The 21,476-nt window shown below is 37.8% G+C and overlaps 1 protein-coding gene and 1 pseudogene across 2 annotated transcripts in view; one reads left to right on the plus strand and one right to left on the minus strand.

Annotated features, from left to right (window-relative positions):
- Nucleotides 1–21,476, plus strand: part of DNAJB4 (DnaJ heat shock protein family (Hsp40) member B4) — a 40,814-nt gene that overhangs the window by 3,457 nt on the left and 15,881 nt on the right. The window contains exon 2 of one of the 2 annotated variants that reach the window (XM_060024092.1): nt 20,296–20,849. The exons of the other annotated variant lie outside the window; for it this stretch is intronic. The gene's annotated coding sequence lies outside the window, so the exon portion shown is untranslated. The remainder of the gene's footprint in view (nt 1–20,295; nt 20,850–21,476) is intronic. 2 annotated transcript variants of the gene reach the window in all.
- Nucleotides 14,028–14,127, minus strand: LOC132416178 (U6 spliceosomal RNA; annotated as a pseudogene).

Raw genomic sequence — 21,476 nt, forward strand, 5'->3', positions numbered from 1 at the left:
AGTTTTATCAAATAACAGAGTAAAAAGATTAGTAAAGGTAGTACAAGTTGGGTTATTAAATGTACTGGCAACATTCTTCATTTTACCTTCTGATTTATTGTTTACCAAATGACTGATTCTTTCTCAGCATAACTTTCCACTGTTGGATTAGTTAAATCTGTGTGAAATATTAACAGATTCTTATTTTATAGCTATTGGAGAAAAAGTCCATTATAGCTTTTTGGATAGGCATTTTAGAGTGGCAAAATTGTACAGACTTCCTGCCTCATCTTTATATCTATCACCCACCTCCTAACAACTCTTAGCCAAAAGGAGCTGATAACTTTATGCTGTATTCTGTGTGTCGTTTGAACCAGGCCTGTATTTTCTCAGTGCACAGTCACAACAGATTCAGGTTAAATGTGAGGAGGAAAGTGGCCAGTTAGTTCAAAGTAAAGTAAGTGGTCCAGGATGTTGTTTTAGGGTATTTGATCATTAATGTTGGTCATTGGTCTTAATGACTTTTGTATCCTTTCTGATTGAGTTTGTAGGATTCTGTTTCAGACTGTGTGAATGGAAGCAAGAACTATCAGTACTTGCATTATAAAGGACAAAGTTGTTAACACAAATGTAACTTGGGAACTTTGTGGAGAACAACAGTTTGACTAGTGTCTGAAACTGGAGGCAGCCCCATGTAGTGAAAAGAACTCTGGACTTGGTCCCAGAGGATCTAGATTCAAGTCTGACCCATGTGCCCTTTGGTAAGTCACATAACTTCCTTTTACCAGCATACCAGAGATGGCAGTTTAATCTGCTTTTTAAAAGTAAACGGTAATAAAAATGTCTTATGTTTTTACACCATGATTTCTGTCTTTTCTCTTTCAGAAGTCACCATAGTATCATCTCACCCTCAGTTATTAGAAATTTCTTCTCAGATTTGGATGTCAGATTTAATAGTATGTCCTGATTGAAAGGCTGTTAGAGCATTGACAAATCCTCTAGGATATTGCTCATGACCATTGATTTGCCATAAATCCAGCCTTTTGCCATCCTTGTCATTCCCACTTATTCATAACTGTAGGGCCCTTGGGCCTTTGCACATATCTTTCTCTTTGTCAGGAACACTCCTCACCTCTTCCATTTCACTGTTGCCTGTTGAAAATTTTCCATTTTTCCAGAAAACCTGTCCAGAACTATCAAATTTAGGAATTCCTATTTGTATTCATGTACCATATCATGGTAATAATACCATAATATCATTTATTGTTTAGAATTCCCACTAGATTATAAGGTTCATGACAGTAAGGGCTATGTCTTTTTCTGTGTCTTTACTGCATAGCACACTCTAAAGTGCTATATACTGGGCACTGTAAGTGCTTCACATGTATTTTATTCATTTATCCTCACATTGGCTTTATGAGATAGGCACTATTAAAATCTTCATTTTGCTGGGGTACAGATGAGCTAACGAATTTGCCCAGGCTCACGTTAGTAAATGTTAGAGCTGAGATTTGAACCTAGGCAGCCTGACTTGAAAGAATGGAAGAATCTATTAAAAATCTATGAAATGTATCTCTTTGTAATTTCTAGGGTATAAGTCACAATTTGGTATTTCTTACTTGGATGTTTAAAATATTTGCATTAGTTTTTATCAAGACTTAGGCTAAAATTCTTCACGGGAAGACAGCTCTTAATGTAAGGTAATAAAAGTAGATTACTTACAAAATTTTAAAAACCCGTGTGTTGTATAACAATATAGAAGCTTGTTTCTCTGTATTGCTAATTGCACTGGGTGGATTAGTAATATGCCTTACTAAAGTATATAGTGCTTTATGGTGTGTGTGTATATATACATATATACCTGTATATTTGATGATGATTAGTGTTATTTTTCGAATACATTGTTCAGGGGGTTTATGTGTTTGTAGTACACATCACTAACTAGATTGTAAGACTTCTCAAGACAAGGATAGAATTGATTAATTTTAATTTTTCCCCTATATTACCACACAGCCCCTGTGATAATGTTTGCAAAATTCATATATTTACTGTTCTTAGTCTCCCTTTATTTTGTGGTCAAAAGCATCTTTATTTGTTCCTCCCCTACTTAGATCATTTATTTATACATTGGTTCCTTTCACTTCTTCTGTTACATTTATCTTTTTCATTAAATTTTTAGCCAAGTAAAGAGTCTGATAAAAAATCATCTTTTTTCATGAAACTTAACCTGACTAACCAATTCCAGTGATCTTGCCCTTAATTTAATGGTTGTCTGCATTTGTTACAAGGAGATTTTTTTAAATGTAAAAGCTGAGCCACAACTACCACTCCCAGAAACTCTGATTTAACTGGTCTATATCTGTATCTGTAAAAACTTCCTATGTTGATTTTATTTGTTTATTTATTTAATTTAGCTGTGCTGGATCTTAGTTGCGGCATGTGGGATCTTCATTGCGGCATGCATGCGGGATCTAGTTCCCTGACCAGGGATTGATACCTGGGCCCCCTGTATTGGGAGCACAGAGTCTTAACCACTGGACCTCCAGGGAAGTCCCCCTATGTTGATTTTTTTAAGTACAGCCCACACTTGAAAACCACTGAAATAAAAAGTCTATATGCTCCATCAGATTTTTGCTTATTTTTAATGCCTTGCAGTTTGTTCTCTAGTTGTTATGGGCATATAGTCTTGAGAACTCAAGCTCTAGAAACATTTTCTGTTTTTGAACCTATCTACTTTATGTTGATATAGGCTAATGGCAATGTTAATTGAACAGGACCGCCAGCATCATCTGGGGGTGCTTTTAAAAATGTGGATACCTGGGCCCCACCTGGATGTAGTGAATCATTTTTATGGGAAATTACATTTTTTTAAATGTGTCTTAGGGGAATTCCCTGGAGGTCCAGTGGTTAGGACTAGGTGCTCTCACTGCCAGGGGCCTGGGTTCCATCCCTGGTTGGGGAACTAAAGCCATGGGGCATGGCCAAAAAAAAAAGCATCTTAGATTCTTATGCTCATCAAAGTTTGAAAACTGACACTTTATGCAAAAAGTATTTAATAAGTATTTACATAATTAAGCTGAATTAAAATTTGTCTCCCCAGCTAGACTGTAGCAAATGTTCTGAATACAAAGATCTTGTCCTTTCCCGTTTCCCCTCTGTGTAAGAGAGGGCTGTGGTCAAGGACTGACTTTTACTTTTCGGCTTGCCCAGTATGGCTTAGTGCTTTTCTTTTGGTAGAAGCCTGATAAATATTGAATTGAGTTTTATATGTAATCATACTTATTTTGCTGCAAAGCTAGAGCTAAAAACAAATTGTTGAATATGTGGTTACGAATGTTGGGGGCCTTCGAGGCTAGGTGGCACAGAAGAGTAGCTTCACTCGAACTTTTCCTAAGAACTTGGAAAGACTTTGAGGATCGTCTGGTCCATTTCTTTCATTTTATGGAGGAAACTGTGACCCAGATTGCTTGAGTGCTATGTACAAAGTGACAAGATTAATTGCAAAACTAGAGCCAAGACTAGATTCCTAGTCCAGTGCTCTTTATTTCATGAAATAAGTTCTCTTTGAAGCAGCAGTGATTAGGTTAAGTTTCAGATGGAGGTTTTCTGCTTCTTAGGTACAAGGGGAAGAAAACTCTGTGCACAACCAGAAACAGCTGATTTTTAAAATCAGGACATCTGCCTTTACTCACATTTATTTTTTGAGATAGATCACTAGGAGATGGAGGATCTTTGCCGATGAAATCCTTAACTGAAGACGGGTGGGTGTGAGATATAGAACTCACTTGGCATACAATTTTGTTGCTGTTTTTAGTGGAACTTTGCTTCTCTGTCCTGACATTTCCATATCTATAGCAGTGATCTCTTTGGAATTTGCCTTCTGATTGTTTGTTCTTTTATGTTGCTTCATATTAACAGATATTCTCAGTTCATTTTTAAAAGAGTGTATTTGAAAGGACTTGAGAAGGAAAAGAAGGAATAAAAAATTTTAAAGTATCTGAAATTACTATTTTCCTGTGACTTAACCATAATATTCTTCATAACAGCTTATCTAATTACAGTACCTAATAATACAAATACTAAATTTTCAAGATAGCATGGTAGTTTATTTTCTAAATTTAAAAGCATATCGGGACTTCCCTGGTGGCACAGTGGTTAAGAATCCGCCTGCCAATGCAGGGGACACGGGTTCGATCCCAGGTCCGGAAGATCCCACATGCTGTGGAGCAACTAAACCTGTGAGCCACAACTACTGAGCCTGCGTTATAGAGCCCGAGAGCCACAACTACTGAGCCCACGCACCTAGAGCCCATGCTCCGCAACAAGAGAAGCCACCGCAATGAGAAGCCAGCACACCACAATGAAGAGTAGCCCCCCACTTGTCTCAACTAGAGAAAGCCCACGTGCAGCAACTAAGACCCAATGCTGCCAAAAAAAAAAAAATTAAAAAAAAAAACTGTATAAAAGCATATGAAGTCTACAATAAATTCCTTTTATCCAGGAGAGGTATTACTTTTAGATTCTTAACAACCTTGCTTTTTTAACTGTACTTTGATATAAGTGAAGATCAAGAGATTTTATTTTAGTTAGAGTCTTTAAATGGTACACTCTTTAAGTGCAGGAGCTGCCTTATTTACTTTTTTTTTTTACTTTTTTTTTTAAACTTTTGAATTTTTTTTTTTTTTTTTTTTCGGTACGCGGGCCTCTCACTGCTGTGGCCTCTCCCGCCGCAGAGCACAGGCTCCGGACGCGCAGGCCCAGCGGCCACGGCTCACGGGCCCAGCCGCTCCGCGGCACGTGGGATCCTCCCGGACCGGGGCACGAACCCGTGGCCCCTGCATTGGCAGGCGGACTCTCAACCACCGCGCCACCAGGGAAGCCCTAAACTTTTGAATTTTATTTGTTTATACAGCAGGCTCTTATCAGTTATCCATTTTATACATATTAGTGTATATATGTCAATCCCAATCTCCCAATTCATCCCACCACCACCATCCCCTCCGCCACTCTCCCCCCTTGGTGTCTATATGTTTGTTCTCTACATCTGTGTCTCTATTTCTGCCCTGCAGACCAGTCAGGAACTGCCTTATTTACTTTTGAGATGAATATACTACCTGGCATCTAGTGGATGCTTATTAATCTATTCATTTATTCAGTTCAGTGAAAATGCTGGGCATTGTTCTAGGTGTTAGATATACAGTAGTGAACAAAATAGACAAATACCCTTATCCTCATGGACCTTATTCTAGTGAGTGAATGTTGAATGAAACCATGAATCACTTTGGAAAGACTATATTTTCAGATCGTAATTTGCATCACTCTAAAAAGGGTTAGCAAATTCCCTGGCGGTCCAGTGGTTAGGACTCAGCGCTTTCACTGCCAAGGGCCTGGGTTCGATCCCTGGTCAGGGAACTAGGATCCCACAAGCTGCCTGGTGTGGCCCAAAAAAAAATTCTTTGAAGAATTAAAAAGCTTAATCAGACCACTCATTCATTTAAACATTTATTTCCTTGTGTGAGTATGTAAAATTATTTGAAATAATTACATAACTGCCAGTCATTGTCATCCTAATTGTCATTCAGTTCTTGTGTTCTGTTTGTAACCCTGAGTAAAATGTTCTATTTGTAACTCTATGAGTAAAGGCCTCAGTTGCTAGCCCGGCTACAACCAGGGAACTTCATCAAAAATCAAATACCACTGAGTGCCTCTGATTATGCTGGCCCAAAACTCCGTACACACCAAAGTTCTAGTTGTTTACTTGTTTGTTGTCAGTTTTTCACACCGTAGTGTGAACTCCACAGGGTGTATTTTAGTCACCACTGTATCTTAAGTGCATAAAATAATGTGTCACATAGTAGATGCTAGTAAATATTAATAACTCAATCCTTGACCACTGAAAATGCAATTTCTTCCCTACTCATAGCTACAGCCTACATCTAATCTTCATCCAGACTACTCAAACAATAAAAATCTTCAATTCCAATATTCTCTCAAGAAGACCTCTTATTATTTTAATAGCCTGTTTACTGATGTATTCCTTCTGTTCTTCTAGTCTTTTGACACTTTTCTTTTTTTTCAATCTCTGTTACTTCCTGGCCTTATTTGCCAGCGACTTCAAGAATTCTCAACTCCCATTCCCCTTTGTCTTTCAGTTACGTCCACTCTTTAAACCACTTAAAATAGACTTTGGAGTTAGTTAAGCTTCAGTTCACCATTTGCTACCTATGTGCCAAGTTATTTAACCTGGCCATGTTTAATCTTTTTTGGGTCTCATTTTGTTCTTTGTGCTCTAAGCATTGTTATGAAAATTAAATGAGATTATGGTAACCAGATACAATTGCCTATAAGTAATGAAAACCCTTATTAAATAATAATAAAAAGTCCAGGTGCAGAGTCACTCTAGGTCTGGTTGATTTAGCAGCTCAACAATACATGAGGTATCCATATTTTTTTCATCTTTGCCCTCTGCCATCCTCATCATGTGGCTTAGTGCCCCTAATGATTGCATAATGGTTGCCACAGTTCCCAGTGTTATGCAGGCATGATTGTAAAGTGGAAAAAGAAAGTTTCTTCCCTTTAAAAACAAGGAAACGCTACTACCTCCTTCCTCTGGTTGCTCATTGGATTAACGTTGTGCTGCTCGGAGCTGAATCACTGGCTTACTCCAGCAAGTATCATACTTGGTTTTGAATAATTAAGATTCAACTCCTGAGGCTGAGAGGCCTTACCTTATTAGTAATAGTTATCATTACTACTATATTTGTAAATCTTAGTACTCTCTCCTTGGACCCTTTTTTTTTCTATATACATTCAATCTAGTATACTCTCCTTTAGTCTTGTGGTTTTAAAGTTCACCTCTACTGATATTTTGTCTTCCCTCTGTACTGCCTCTATTAATACCAAACTCATCCAAATGCCTTTTGGACATTACCATTTATAAGCTTAACTGGCGTCTTAAACTTAATATGTCCAATATTGAACTCTCCAATTTCCTCCTGTAGCTCTTCTGTCTTCCTATTTTAGTAAATAGCAATTCTGTTCTTTTAACTTGCTGAAGCTGAAAAACATTGAGGTCATTACTGATTTCTCTCACATTCCACATCTGATTCACCAGAAAATCCTATTGACTCTACCTTTAAAATAAAGTAGGACCTTCACTGCTACATCATGGTCCAAATCACCTGAACTATTATTGCAATACATTCTTAGTCTTCCATCCTTGCCCGCCATGCTTCTCTACTCCAGATGCCAAAGTAATCCCATCATTTTTCTGCATAAAACTCTCCAGTGGCTTCTCACCTTCCCTCAACTCAAGTCAAAGTCTTTAGTGGCCTGCAAGGCTATACACGATCTAGACATCTATTATTTCTCTGACCATTTCCCAATCCCTTCCCCACCCCTACCCCATCATTCTTAAATAACCAAACCTCAAAGATACCTGGCATTCTCTCACCTCTAAGCTTTTGAATGACCCCCACATATGTATATAGCTTTTCCCTTTTCCTCTTTGGTCGTGGTACAAATGTTTATTTTCTCTGTGAAGCCATTTCTGGCCACCCCATCTAAAATTTTAATTCTCTTATTTCCCTTTCCTACTTTATTTTCCTTAGTACCTACTACCATCTAACATTACATATAGTATTTTTTTAATATTTTTAATTATTAAAAAATCTTTAAAATTATATCTTCTTCATTATATTGTAAAGTATATGAGGCAGGAATTTTTGTTCATCTTTTATCCCCAGTACCTAGGAAGGTGCCTTGGCATATGGAAAATCCTTAATAAAATGTTTATGAAGAAATGAATAAAATGAATATTGATTCATCTTATCATGGTTTCTGGTTTTGGCTAGGTCCTTAGTGAGATTTAGTAATCCTTTACTTGTTTCTGATTAGTTTCCTTCCTAGTTCACTTAACTGCTGTGTCAAACCATTACCATTCTGTGTCAAATGCCCTACTTTTATTCTCAACTCCTTAGTTGCAGATGTCCTTTTTAAAAAATTTTAAGAGGATTGATAGCATCTATAAACTTTTTAGTCTTCCTAGTCCTCTTGCCTTCAAATTTATAATTTTTTCCTTATTTATTTTCTCTTAATCTCAGAGCCCTACTTCTTATTTTGTTCAAATTTCATCTATTTCCAATCTTGGCACCAAACCCTCCTCCCTCCTATTTCCTCTGAGACCTTAATTAAACAATTATTTCATTTCTTATGTATTTTTATATATATATATATCTCATTTTCCTCTCTATATTTTTTCCTCTCGACCATCGTTTTTTTTTTTTTTTTTTGGCTGCATTGGGTCTTTGTTGCTGCACGTGGGCTTTCTCTATCTGCAGCGAGCGGGGGGATACTCTTCATTGTGGTGTGTGGGCTTCTCATTGTGGTGGCTTCTCTTGTTACAGAGCATGGGCTTCAGTAGTTGCGGTGCGTGGGCTCAGCAGTTGTGGCTCGCAGGCTCTAGAGCGAAGGCTGAGTAGTTGTGGCGCACGGGCTTAGTTGCTCTGTGGCATGTGGGATCTTCCCAGACCAGGGATCGAACCCATGTCCCCTGCATCGGCAAGCGGATTTTTAACCACTGCGCCACCAGGGATGTCCCTCACTTGACCATCTTAAAACTTTCTTTATCCCTACTTTATTACAACTCTCTCTTCTTCCCTCAGATGACTTTCTTTAAAAGCTTAAATTTACTATTCTATTTTCATATCTCTCTTATTGTTCAATTCACTGGATTCTGGCTTTTGCTTTCATTGCCCACAATTCCATCTACATCATAGGATTGTTGTGAAAGATTAAATGAGGTTATATGTATTAAGTTTTAGAATAATGCTTGCACATAGTTAATGTTTGAGTGCTTACTATGATTAGCTATAACTACTGAAACAAAAATCATTCTCACTCTAGTGGGTACTTTTCTATCACCCTTCTTGCCTTTCCTATATCCTTCATGAAACACTGTCCTCCTTTTGGTTTCGGGACACCAGTGATATCAAGATGTTTTCAGCTCCAAGTAACAGAATTTCTTTAACAATAAGACCAATGATAGATGGTTCTAATATTGATTAAGGGATGCAACAACACTATCAAGGACCCAGGCTCTTGCTTTCTTTGTACTCTAGCATTCTCACTGTGTCACAGATGTTTACCTTCAGGATTGTAAGATAGCAAGCACCGTAGTTTAATCATCCCAAAGCAGAAAGGCAGTCGGTGCTGGGGTTTCTCTGGGGTAGGTATCTCTTTATGGGGAAGACAGTCTCCCCCAGAGTTCCCCAAAGCATTTCACTTACATCTCATTGGCCACCCCTACCCCAGTTTCTGGCAAAAGGAAATGTGATTACTATGATTGACTTAAACTAACCATGAGTCATTCCCCAGGGGCTGGCGGAGGCACTGACCTTCCTTGAGTTCATTACTCTATTCTGGAAGAAACTAGATATCTGTTATCCAGAAAGAAGATAGGAATGGCTTTGTGGTTCATAATCAATAGTGTCTGCCGTACCATTCTCACCTGGTTGATCTCTGATTGTTCCTTCTTAGTGTTTTTCATTTTTTCCTCTTGATTGATGTGTCCCCTAAATGCTGGTATCCCAAAGTTCTGGCTTTGATTCTTTCAAAAATTATTCTTCTACCCTTTAAAATAACACCTGTGTTATGATCTTTTCTAAATCTTTATCTCCAGCTAAAACTTCTTTCCTAAGCCCCAGTTTAGAATATCCAACTGTCTCCTGGACATCTTCATCCACATTCAATTCAATTGAATATTGTTGTGCTAGGTTTTTAGGAGTCAAAAAGTAAATAAACCTTGCCCTGTATGATCTTACATTATAGTTGGAACAAGTTATTCCAACACAGGTAGTAATTAGGAAGGCAGTTTTATCAAGCAATAAAATTTTCCAAGTATAGAAGTAGCATAGGGACTTCCCTGGTGGCACAATGGTTAAGACTCTGCACTCCCAGTGCAAGGGGCCTGGGTTTGATCCCTGGTCAAGGAACTAGATCCCACATGCATGCCACAGTTAAGAGTTCGCATGCCACAGCTAAGACCCAGCACAACCAAATAAATTAAAAAAAAAAAAAAAGTAGCATAGGTGAAGAGGTTATAGGAAACTAAATGGAACTCATCTTTTCTTCAAATGTACTCTTCCTATATTCTATACTTTAATTAGTAGCACAACTCTGCATACCTTTGGCCTAATGGTTAGGATTCCGGGCTTTCACTGATGTGGCCTGGGTTCACTCCCTGGTCAGGGAAGATCTCGCAAGCCGCATGGTCAAAAAAAAAAACAACAAAGGGGCTTCCCTGGTGGCGCAGTGGTTGAGAGTCTGCCTGCCGATGCAGGGGACGCAGGTTCGTGCCCCGGTCCGGGAAGATCTCACGTGCCACGGGGCGTCTGGGCCAGTGGGCCATGGCTGCTGAGCCTGCGCATCCGGAGCCTGTGCTGCGCAATGGGAGAGGCCACAACAGTGAGAGGCCCGCGTACTGCAAATAAACAAACGAACAAAAAGAAAACGAAGAAGAAACCAGGGCAATCTAAAATCCTTCCAAATCCCCCACATAAAGTTGGTTGGCAAATTGTATGTATTCTACCTCTATTAAATTTGCCCATTTGTCTTTTTATATCATAGTCATCATACTTTAGGTCCTTGTAATTTCTCATTTCATTGAATTATTCGCTCAGTAAAAGTTAATTGAACAGCAATGTATAACAAGGCTTTATACTAGGAAAATGTTCTAAAAAAAAGAAAAAAAACCCAAAAAACAAAAAACTGGGTTGTAGGGAGGCTACAACCCAGTGAGTAGGGCATAAGCAAGCAGATGGTTATGTAGTTGTGATAAGTGGTAGAGATACTGAGAAAAATGTGGGAACTTGTGTTCAGCGGAACCTAACCCAAGTTGGGATCAGATTTGCCCAGTTAGAGACTGAGTCTCCAAGTAGTACTAAGCTGAGTATGGAGTGGGGAAGAGGGAAATACACACATACATACACACCCCACTCAATTTATACATACCAAAGAAATATTACTTTAAAGACATTATTTTGGGTGACTGTGTAGTTTTCATTTTGCTGTTGCTTAAAAATAATTTTTTAAATGATCATAATTAATTTAGATTATCAGTAGTAGTACATACAGTTGATCCTTCATATTCACCAGTTCTTTACTTTCAAATTTGCCCAATCACTAAAATTTATTTGTAACCCTGAAATCCAGGGTGCTTTATTGGCCATTTGCACATGCATGTGCATGAGCTGAGCAGCAAAAAAAATTTGTCTTATGTTCCCAGCTGATATCCAACAAGGCAGTGCTTAGCCTTCTTATTTCAGCTCTCTTTAACAAGTCTTTGTAGTCTATTTAGTGCAGTTTTGCATTTTTTGCATTTTCGTGCCTTTTTTTTTGGTGATTTTACTGTTTAAAGAGATGTTTGAATGTGGTGCTGAAGTGCTGTCTGACGTTCCTAAGCGCAAGAAGTCTGTGATGTGCCTTATGGAGGGAATACATGTGTTAGATAAGCTTCATTCAGGTAGGAGTTACACTGCTATTTGACCATGAGTTCAGTGTTATAATAAATAAAGTGTCTTCATTACAGAAATAAATGGGAAACAAGGTTATGTGTTCATGAGTTGACTTAACCCAGCATTTCCCTTAGGGGCAATGATTCAGTATTTGCTAAAATTCAGCATTCACGCAACTTTATAGAATATAAATATGTTAAATAATGAGACAGGATAAATTTGACTTTGGGAACCAGCCAAAGTCATTTATGGCCAGGAGTGATGAGTTAGATGGTCAAGCTGAACAATATAGAGGTATGATTAGAGGTATGATTAGTTCTGTTAGATTCCAATGAGAAATTGGGGATAGGTAAATATAATTTAAATACTGCATGACTCAGCTCAATGGCATTAATATTAATCACTATATTGATATGGAGACTTTTATTCTATAAACATATATGGGGTGCCAATGTTCCAGCTACAGTCTGAGCACTGTGTTTTTCTATCTTTGCAATGGGAATAAAAAAGCAAGACTAATTTTAATTGGAATGACCATCTAGATTCCTACAAGGTACTAAGATCCGTTCTTTATATTCTTTACATTTGCAGTATGCGGTTTTCTAAAATTGTAGTTAAAATAAAAATTGAAACCATTTTACCCCCCATTTACAAAATTTATCCTTTTGATTTAAGAGAAAAGCAAATTGTTTTTTCGCAAGCTAATAAAACTCTGAGTTGTGTCTAAATCAGTAGTTTCCAAACTTGAGTGTCCATTAGTGTCACACTAAGGGGTGGGGGTGGGGTTTAGGTCTCATCAAAAATGGAGATGCTGAGACAGCGTGCCCCTCTTGATAAACATCTCACTTCACTACCCTAAGTTTTCTAATATATTCCCCTTAGCGAACATGCCCAGGTTGAGAACTTTAGTTTACAAGTTTTATTTTACCATCAGCCAGGCTGATGTTTTATAAGCTTAAGTGTTTACAGTGAAAACTTCTTTTTTTTAATTTGCTAGATATAACAAAATTTTATTGTGTTCACTGCTGCTTTAGCCTGCCCTCTCCCTCCAGTTAAAGGATAATTTGTATAAAGCAGGGGTTGGCAAACATTTTCTCTTAAGGGCCAAACAGTAAATTTTTAGGCTTTGTGGGCCACACAGTCTCTGCTACAACTACTCAACTCTGCCACTGTATGGGGAAAGCAGCAATAGACAATAGGTACTATTTTATGTTTATATTGTATGGGAAGGGATCATGACTTAGACTGTTTTGATCTCAGTAACTGTTGCCTTTACTTGCTGATTTAGCCTAATAATAAAAGGCTATATTTTAAAATATTAAAAACTCAAACATTAAAACCCATCCACTTAAATTATTCTTGAAATCCTACTTTTTCTTTTACCTATAAATGTCCTCCTTTAAGCAATTACAGTACTTTGGGCTCATTGTATTTGGAGTTAGGCAGTCGATGGCCTAATTTTATAGCAGTTGGTGGATACTATATAACAAGTTGGCTTATTTTATACATGTGCTAATACTTAATATTTGGTACGTAGCAATAAAGTCTTTGAATCATATTTTAGTCTCCACAGTAGCAGAGGTTTAATTATTTATGCCTTCACAGGTGCAACGTATTATAAAGATATTTCATACTTAAGGTTAGGTACTGATTTAAATTTAAAATAAATCATTTTAGGGACTTCCCTGGTGGTCCAGTGGTTAAGACTTCCAGGGGGCATGGTTCAACCCCTGGCTGGGGAAGTTCCGCATGCCATGCAGCACGGCCAAAAAAATAAATCATATTATTGAGTTGTAAACAGTTGGAGAGCTAAACAAACTTGCGAGATAATCAGTTTATTGCAATCTTGCCTAAGAGCCTAACAGTTTGGCGAAACAGCAGCTTATCCTCTCCTTTCCTGCTTTACCTCTGGGCTACAATCATTTTTTTTTTCCCTCTACTACTTGTCTTACCCTGAGGAGCTGTTGGTTTCACTTTGGCCACAGAGTGCTCTCCTCTCTGGCCAGCCAGTTAAGTTTTCCAGGTGATTCTGATGCCTTCCCTAGCTACTTGTGAGAGGAGAAACTTTAGAAAAGAATAAAGTGAAAATCGCATAAATTCCTCATTTCCCAGTGTTGCTTTTACTTTCAACACTGTGAAAGCATATACTGAGTGAGCATGTGTAAATAGAACCATCCCCACTACTTTACCCTAAAAGTAAAGTATTACTTTGAAAAAGTCCTCACAAAAAGTCCTTTTTTTGCAGATGAAAAATGGGATGTTTTGTTTTTCAACTTTACTGAGATATAATTGACAATATTGTAAGATATTTAAAGTGTGCATTGTGAAAATTTGATATATATATACACTGTGAAAGGACTTCTCCCCTCTAATTGAAACATCCATCACCTCACATATTTATCTTTTTTTTTTTTAGCCGTGCCCCACAACTTGTGGGATCCTACTTCCCCAACCAGGGATTGAACCTGGGCCCTCAGCAGTGAGAACTTGGAGTCCTAACCACTGGACTGCCAGGGGAATTCCCTCTATCTTTTTTAAAATATATAATGCTTCACGAATTTGCGTGTTATCCTTGGGCAGGGGCCATACTAATCTTCTCTGTATTATGCCAATTATATGTACAGCTGAAGTCAGCACTGGAATACTATTTTATGAGTAAAAATGAACTTTTTAAAAATTTTATTTTATTTTATTATTTTATTTTTTTGCGGTACGTGGGCCTCTCACTGCTGTGGCCTCTCCCATTGCGGAGCACAGGCTCCGGACGCGCAGGCTCAGCGGCCATGGCTCACGGGCCCAGCCGCTCCATGGCATGTGGGATCCTCCCGGACCGGGGCACAAACCCGCGTTCCCTGCATCGGCAGGTGGACTCTCAACCACTGCGCCACCAGGGAAGCCCAAATTTTATTTTATTTTTGGCCATGCAGCATGGCTTGTGGGATCTTAGTTACCTAAGCATGGAGTCTGAACTACTGGACCACCAGGGAATTCCCAGAAATGAACTTTTCTTTATTATTCATCTGTTAAGATTTGGTTTTCCCTAAATATGCATGTCAGAGATGTGTATGTATGATATACTTAAGTTTATAGGTTAAGGTTTCTGAAAAGTTGGATCATAGCACTGGGAATTGGAAGGAACCTCTAGATCTACACTGTCTAATACAGTAGTCACTAGCCACATGAAGGCAAGTGCCTGAAATGTGGCTGTCTGAACTGAGATGTTGTGTAAGTGTAAAATTCACACTGGATTCTGAAGACTTAGTACAAAAAAAAGAATTGTAAAATATATCTTACTGATAATTTTTTATTGACTACATGTTGTAGTATATGATATCTTAGATTTATTGAGTTAAATATATACATTATTAAAATTTCACATTTCTTTTATTAAAATGTGGATTATAAAAATGTTTCAGTAACACATGTGGCTTGCATTTGCAGCTCACTTTATTTGTAGCTCACTGCTGGACAGCACTACTCTAAGTTATGTGATCTTTCAACATGATCAAATACCAATTTACAACACCTATTTAAAGTGACCTAGAAACTCTATAGTTTCTTTTGGCTTTCTGATTCAATATTGAAAAATATTGTACAGACACTTTCTTTTTTTTATTAATTAAAAAAAATGTGGGGGGGGCCACACTACGCGGCATGCAGGATCCCAGTTCCCCCACCAGGGATTGAACCCACACCCCCTGCAGTAGAAGTGTGGAGTCCCAACCACTGGACCACCAGGGAAGTCCCAGAACACTTTAATTCTAAGATGTTAGGAAAGTATGAGATTAGCTCACTGTATATTCATTAGTCCTGTGGTAAGCTTTTCAGTAACTTCTTATAAAAGAGGGTTAGAAAGAAGGGCAAGTTATTATTGGGCTATTTTATTAGGAAACTTTTTAATATCACCACAGAATAAAATCAGTTCTACACTCCCCAAAAAGGAAATGCTTTTTTAAAAAGCAGAAAATATTTCTTATGCCTGGGTATCTCCAGATAACTCTAGTATTTTTTATAAAATGATTAAAGCAGTTTTATTTATTTTAAAGGCATGTACTTTAAAAATTTGTTTTAATATTATTTTAAATCTTTTTTTGGGTAAATACTGTTAAATTGGTCAAATTGAATGTGTAAATTCTATTATAGTGCTTTGTGCCAGGAAAAGTATTGTAAAATCAAGCAATGAAGGACTTCCCTGGTGGCGCAGTGGTTAAGAATCCACCTACCAATGCAGGGGACACAGGTTCACGCCCTGGTCTGGGAAGATCCTACATGCCGTGGAGCAACTAAGCCCGTGCGCCACAACTACTGAGCCCACACCCCACAACTACTGAGCCTGTGTGCCAAGAGCCCATGCTCCACAACAAGAGAAGCCACCGGAATGAGAAATGAGAAGCCCATGCACTGCAATGAAGAGCAGTCCCCACAATGCAGGGGACATGGGTTCGATCCCTGGTCCGGGAAGATCCCACGTGCCGTGGAGCAACTAAGCCTGTGTGCCACAACTACTGAGCCTGCGTGCCACAACTACTGAGCCTGCGTGCCACAACTACTGAAACCTGCGTGCCTAGAGCTCATGCTCCGCAACAAGAGAAGCCACCTCAGTGAAAAGCCTGTGCACCGCAACAAAGAGTAGCCGCCGCTCGCCACAACTAGAGAAAGCCCGTGTGCAGCAACGAAGACCCAACAAAGCCATAAATTAATAAATTTGAAGTACACATATAGTACACCAAAAATTTTAAATAATTAAATAAATAAAATACACAGAGAAGACTGGCACAAGAAAAAAAAAGCAATGACACAGAATCAAAACTTGGGAATTACTAATATAACTATAGTGATTAAAGTACTGGGAAATTTAGGCGGTATAGACAGTATTCCAAGGCGAATTATGATTGATAAAGCTCTTCTTCCTATCAACTTTTTAGGTTAGTTCGACATCTTTTACTGGTGCTCTTGGAAGCTTACAAATATTAATGAAATTTTTTACCTTAATAGAATTAATTTCACTAGCTTACTAAGACAACTAAAAAAGTAATTTCACTAGCTTCAAAGTAAATTGGCACTTAAGAAATGAAGCAAGCTTTTGAATAAAGTTTATCTCAAAGACCTAACAAGTTAGCACTTTTTTTTTTAGCACTTTTTGAAGAACATGAACGAGCAGTCATTAAGTAAAAAAGTGACATTCAAAACTTTCAGCAATCTGACCGTAACTTTTATCTGTCAGCTTCCTAAATCATACGATTTAATCTGACCACTCTTTTTGCTGTATCAAATGATTTTATGCTTTTTGCTTCTGGCCTTTGAGTTCTTGGTCCAAATCACAAACCCTCCCCCTTCCTCTCTTTCTTTCTAAATTGTATCAATCTTTCAAGATCCTCACTTTTTTTTTTTTTCTGAAACCTTTCCCATCCCCACCACTCTGCCCAAAATGAGCATATAATTAACATTTGTATAGTATTTTACTTTCCGTAAAGCCCTTTCCATATTGTCTCATTCTATATGTCAGTCTAATGAGGTGGATGATGTTATTCATTTTGGAGAATAAGGGAATAATACCTGATTTTTCCAGAACTTTGTATAAACGCTGAGTAGCAAAACTAAGAATACTGGAACCAAATCCTCTCATTCCAAGTTTGATGCTCTTTCCTCTCTGCCTCAATGGTCCCTTTACTCCTATAATAGTTACATAACACCTATTTGGCCTTTAATTGTTTACTGTCTTTGTATCAAACTAATTTGATTGTCAGCTATAGATTTGAAGGGATATGTACAGATTTGTACATGGGGAATGGGAATAAATGGAAAAGATGATGAGAGCTGAATACATCTCAATAATAGAATCAAAGAGGTCATTAAGAACTCCTTACCAGGCCATTTGCTTTTCTGAAAGCATTATATTTTTTAAAGTATGATACCCAGACTTTCTTCTTTTCCTCTAGCCAAAATAACTACCTACCCTAGTGCCAAAATTTTAGTATAATTTTTAAGAGGGAGCTAAAAAGAGAGGGCTTCCCTGACCACCCTGGCTAAAGTAGCCACTTTCCATCTCTGTCTTAGCAACATTTAAAATTTTTCTTTAAGGTACTTCAAATTATCTGAAATTTTATTATTTATTTTTTAACTTGTTTATTGGTTGTCTTCTCCCACCAGAATATGAGTTGAATGAGAGCAAGGATATTGTCTGTCTAGTTTATAGCACATAGTATGCACTCAGTAAACATTTGCTGAATGATTGAGATACTTTATTAATGGAGAATGTTCCCTATGGTCATAGCCATGAGATACTATAAAATGGGCACTCACATGCTATTATTGACTGCCTAATTCCAAATTCAAGTCCAAATTACTGTAGTTACCCAAAGAAGGACATTTATCGTTAAGAAAAAAGACAGGGTTTCCAGAACAGTTTAATTTTAAGTAGATGGCATTTAATGACTTAAAGACACTTGCCTTAAGTTTGCTTTTTCTGTTTTGTAAACGTGGATGGAGTAAGAAATGAATCTTTTCAAAAATTTTTAATTGTTTTCCCTAAAGTTAAAGTTGCATTTGTAACCATGACAAAATTTTTAGGTTTTATAACTTAGGCTCAAAATTTGAAGCCTTTCCACAGGAATGAGAATATAGAATCTAAGTTCCAAACTAGCAGTCAAGCAATTTGCTATAAGAAATCTATGATAATGATTCCTCAGTGCTGGAAGGAGTTTTAGGAAAGTATAAAATGTAGAGGTAAAATATATTCTATTATTAGATGGCCATAGTTTGATTATATGTAATTATTTAGGTATTATCTAAAACGCAGGCCAAATATTAGGACACCAGCCTGGTAGTACTCCTTATGTTAATATTGGAACAATGTCTATTTAAGTATTGTTTAAAATATCTTAACTCAGGCTTCCCTGGTGGTGCAATGGTTAAGAATCTGCCTGCCAGTGCAGGGGACACAGGTTCAAGCCCTGGTCCAGGAAGATCCCACATGCTGCGGAGCAACTAAGCCCGTGTGCCGCAGCTACTGAGCCTGAGCTCTAGAGCCCATGAGCCATAACTACTGAACTCACGTGCCACAACTACTGAAGTACGTGCGCCTAGAGCCTGTGCTCCACAACAAGAGAAGCCACCACAAGGAGAAGCCCGCACACCGCAACGAAGAGTAGCCCCCGCTCACCGCAACTAGAGAAAGCCTGCACGCAGTAACAAAGACCCAACACAGCCAAAAATAAATAAATAAGTAAATTAAAAAAAATTAAAAAATATCTTAACTCACTATTAAATTGCTAGCCATTGAAAAGCTCTTTGAAATCTTATCACTACTTTCAATATCAGATGTGTGTGCATATATATAGATTACATATGGGAAAGCATACGGAAGTGTTTGATAAACTGTAAACTAATATATAACTGTTATTATTACAGAGAAGACATAGCACAGTTTTGTTGTTGTTGTTGTTTTTTGGCGGTACGCGGGCCTCTCACTGTTGTGGCCTCTCCCGTTGCGGAGCGCAGGCTCAGCGGCCATGGCTCACGGGCCCAGCCGCTCCGCGGCATGTGGGATCCTCCCAGACCGGAGCACAAACCCGTGTCCCCTGCATCGGCAGGCAGACTCTCAACCACTGCGCCACCAGGGAAGCCCCACAGTTATTTTTTTAATACTAAGAGACTAAAATTCAGTGATGAAGGTCTGAAAAGGGAACATGGCAAGGGGCACGATCTTAGAGGATGCCTGCCTGAGTCCTTTGGGGGTGATTCTGGTAGTTACTCTAATGCATTATACCAAGTAAAATTTCCTCAGTAAAGAGAGATGATTGGTCAATAGACCTTCAAGTGGTAGCAGAATAGTTTGTATAGCTTAAAATAATGAAAACAACATATGTATACGTCATTATATAAATTTTAGTGCTTTCATGTGTATTATTTGATTCTCACAATAACATGTGTGAGATAGGAATTCAAAGAAATTAAATGATTTGCCTAAATTACCTACTAAATGGCAGAGCTGAGATTAGGAACCAAGCATTGAAATGCTTAAGTCTTTATTATTTAACTTATACTTTAGACATTTGTAGCCCCTTTATGCTAGTCCACTAGTAGGAATTGACGATTCAGTGATAAATAATAGTTTTCCCTAGGCATCTTTCAAGTAATATAGTACGATTGAGGTATATGAGGCAGCAACAGAAATCAAGGCTGGAGGGATTTTCTGACTCTCAAATCAAAGATATATATTTTAAAAATATAAACACAACTTTTTATCCATTTATTTTTAAATTGACAAATAGGCTTTATTTTTTCGATCAGTTTTATGATCACAGCACGATTGAGTGGAAGGTACAAAGATTTCCCATAAACCTCCTGCTTCTAAACATGCATAGCCCCCCCCCATTATCAACATCTCCCACTAGATGGAACGATGAACTTATATTGATACATTATTATCACCCAGAGTCCGTAATTTACATTAGGTTTCACTCTTGGAGTTGTATATTCTATGGGTTTGGACAAATATATAATGACATTTGCCTACCATTCAGTATTATACTGAGTAGTTTCACTACCTTAAAATCCTCTGTACTCCACCTATTGATCCTTCCCTTTCCACTAACCCCTGGCAACCACTGATCTTTTTATTGTCTCCATAGTTTTGCCTTTGCAAAATGTTACATAGTATGTAGCCTTTTCAGACTGGCTTCTTTCACTTAGTAATATGCACTTATTTAAGTTTCCTCCATGTTTTTATATGGCTTGATAGCTCATTTCTTTATATTTTCTTGTTTTTAAATTTATTATTTTTTTCTGCCTGCCAATGCAGGGGACACGGGTTCGAGCCCTGGTCTGGGAAGATCCCACGTGCCGCGGAGCAACTGGGCCCGTGAGCCACAATTACTGAGCCTGCGCGTGCGATGAAGAGTGGCCCCTTCTTGCCACAACTAGAGAAAGCCCTTGCACAGAAACGAAGACCCAACACAGCCATTAATTAATTAATTATTTTAAAAAATTATTATTTTTTAAACTCATTTCTGTTTAGTGCTGAATAGTGTTCCATTGCCTGAATGGGATTTTACCACAGTTTATCTATTCACCTACTGAAGGACATCTTGGTTGCTTCCAAGTTTTGGCAGTTATGAATAAAGCTGCTATAAACATTCATGTGCAGGTTTTTGTGTGGATATTGGTTTTCAACTCCTTTGTGTAAATAGCAAGAAGCACGATTACCAGACCACATGATGGATGTATTTTTTGTAAGAAATCACCAAACTTTCTTCCAAAGTGGAAGACATTCCTGTCATCAATGAAAGAGAGTTCCTGTTGCTCTACGCCAGCATTTGGTATTGCCAGTGTTCTGGATTTTTGCCGTTCTAGTAGGTGTGTTATGGTATCTTATTGTTTTAATATGCATTTCCCTGATGACATACATTGTGGAGCATCTTTTCCTATGCTTATTTGTCGTCTGTATATCTTCTTTGGTGAGGTGTCTGTTAAGGTCTAAAAAATGTTAACCCATTTTTTAACTGAGTTGTTTGTTTTCTTATTGTTGAGTTTTGGAGTTCTTTATGTATTTTGGATAACAGTCCTTTACCAGATATGTCTTTTGAAATATTTTCTTCCAGTCTGTGGCTTGCCTTTTCATTCTTTTGACAGTGTCTTTGTCAACAGAAAATTGTAATTTTAACGAAATCCAGCTTATGAATTCTTTCTTTCATGAATTGTTCCTTTGGTATCATATTTAAAAAACATTGCCAAACCCAAGGTCATCTAGATTTTTTCCTATGTTCTAGGAGTTTTATCATTTGCATTTTACGTTTACGTCTGTGATCCATTTTGAGTTAATTTTTGTGAAGGGTATAAAGTCTGTATCTAGAGTCATTTCTTTGCAAGTGGATGTCCAGTTGTTCAAACACTATTTTTTCTCTATTATATTGCCTTCAATCCTTTGTCAAAGATCAGTTAACTATACTTACATGAGTCTATTTCTGGGCTCCCTATTCTGTT

Source organism: Delphinus delphis, chromosome 1 (genome assembly GCF_949987515.2).
Source record: "Delphinus delphis chromosome 1, mDelDel1.2, whole genome shotgun sequence".
NCBI classification, from domain to species: Eukaryota; Metazoa; Chordata; class Mammalia; order Artiodactyla; family Delphinidae; genus Delphinus; species Delphinus delphis.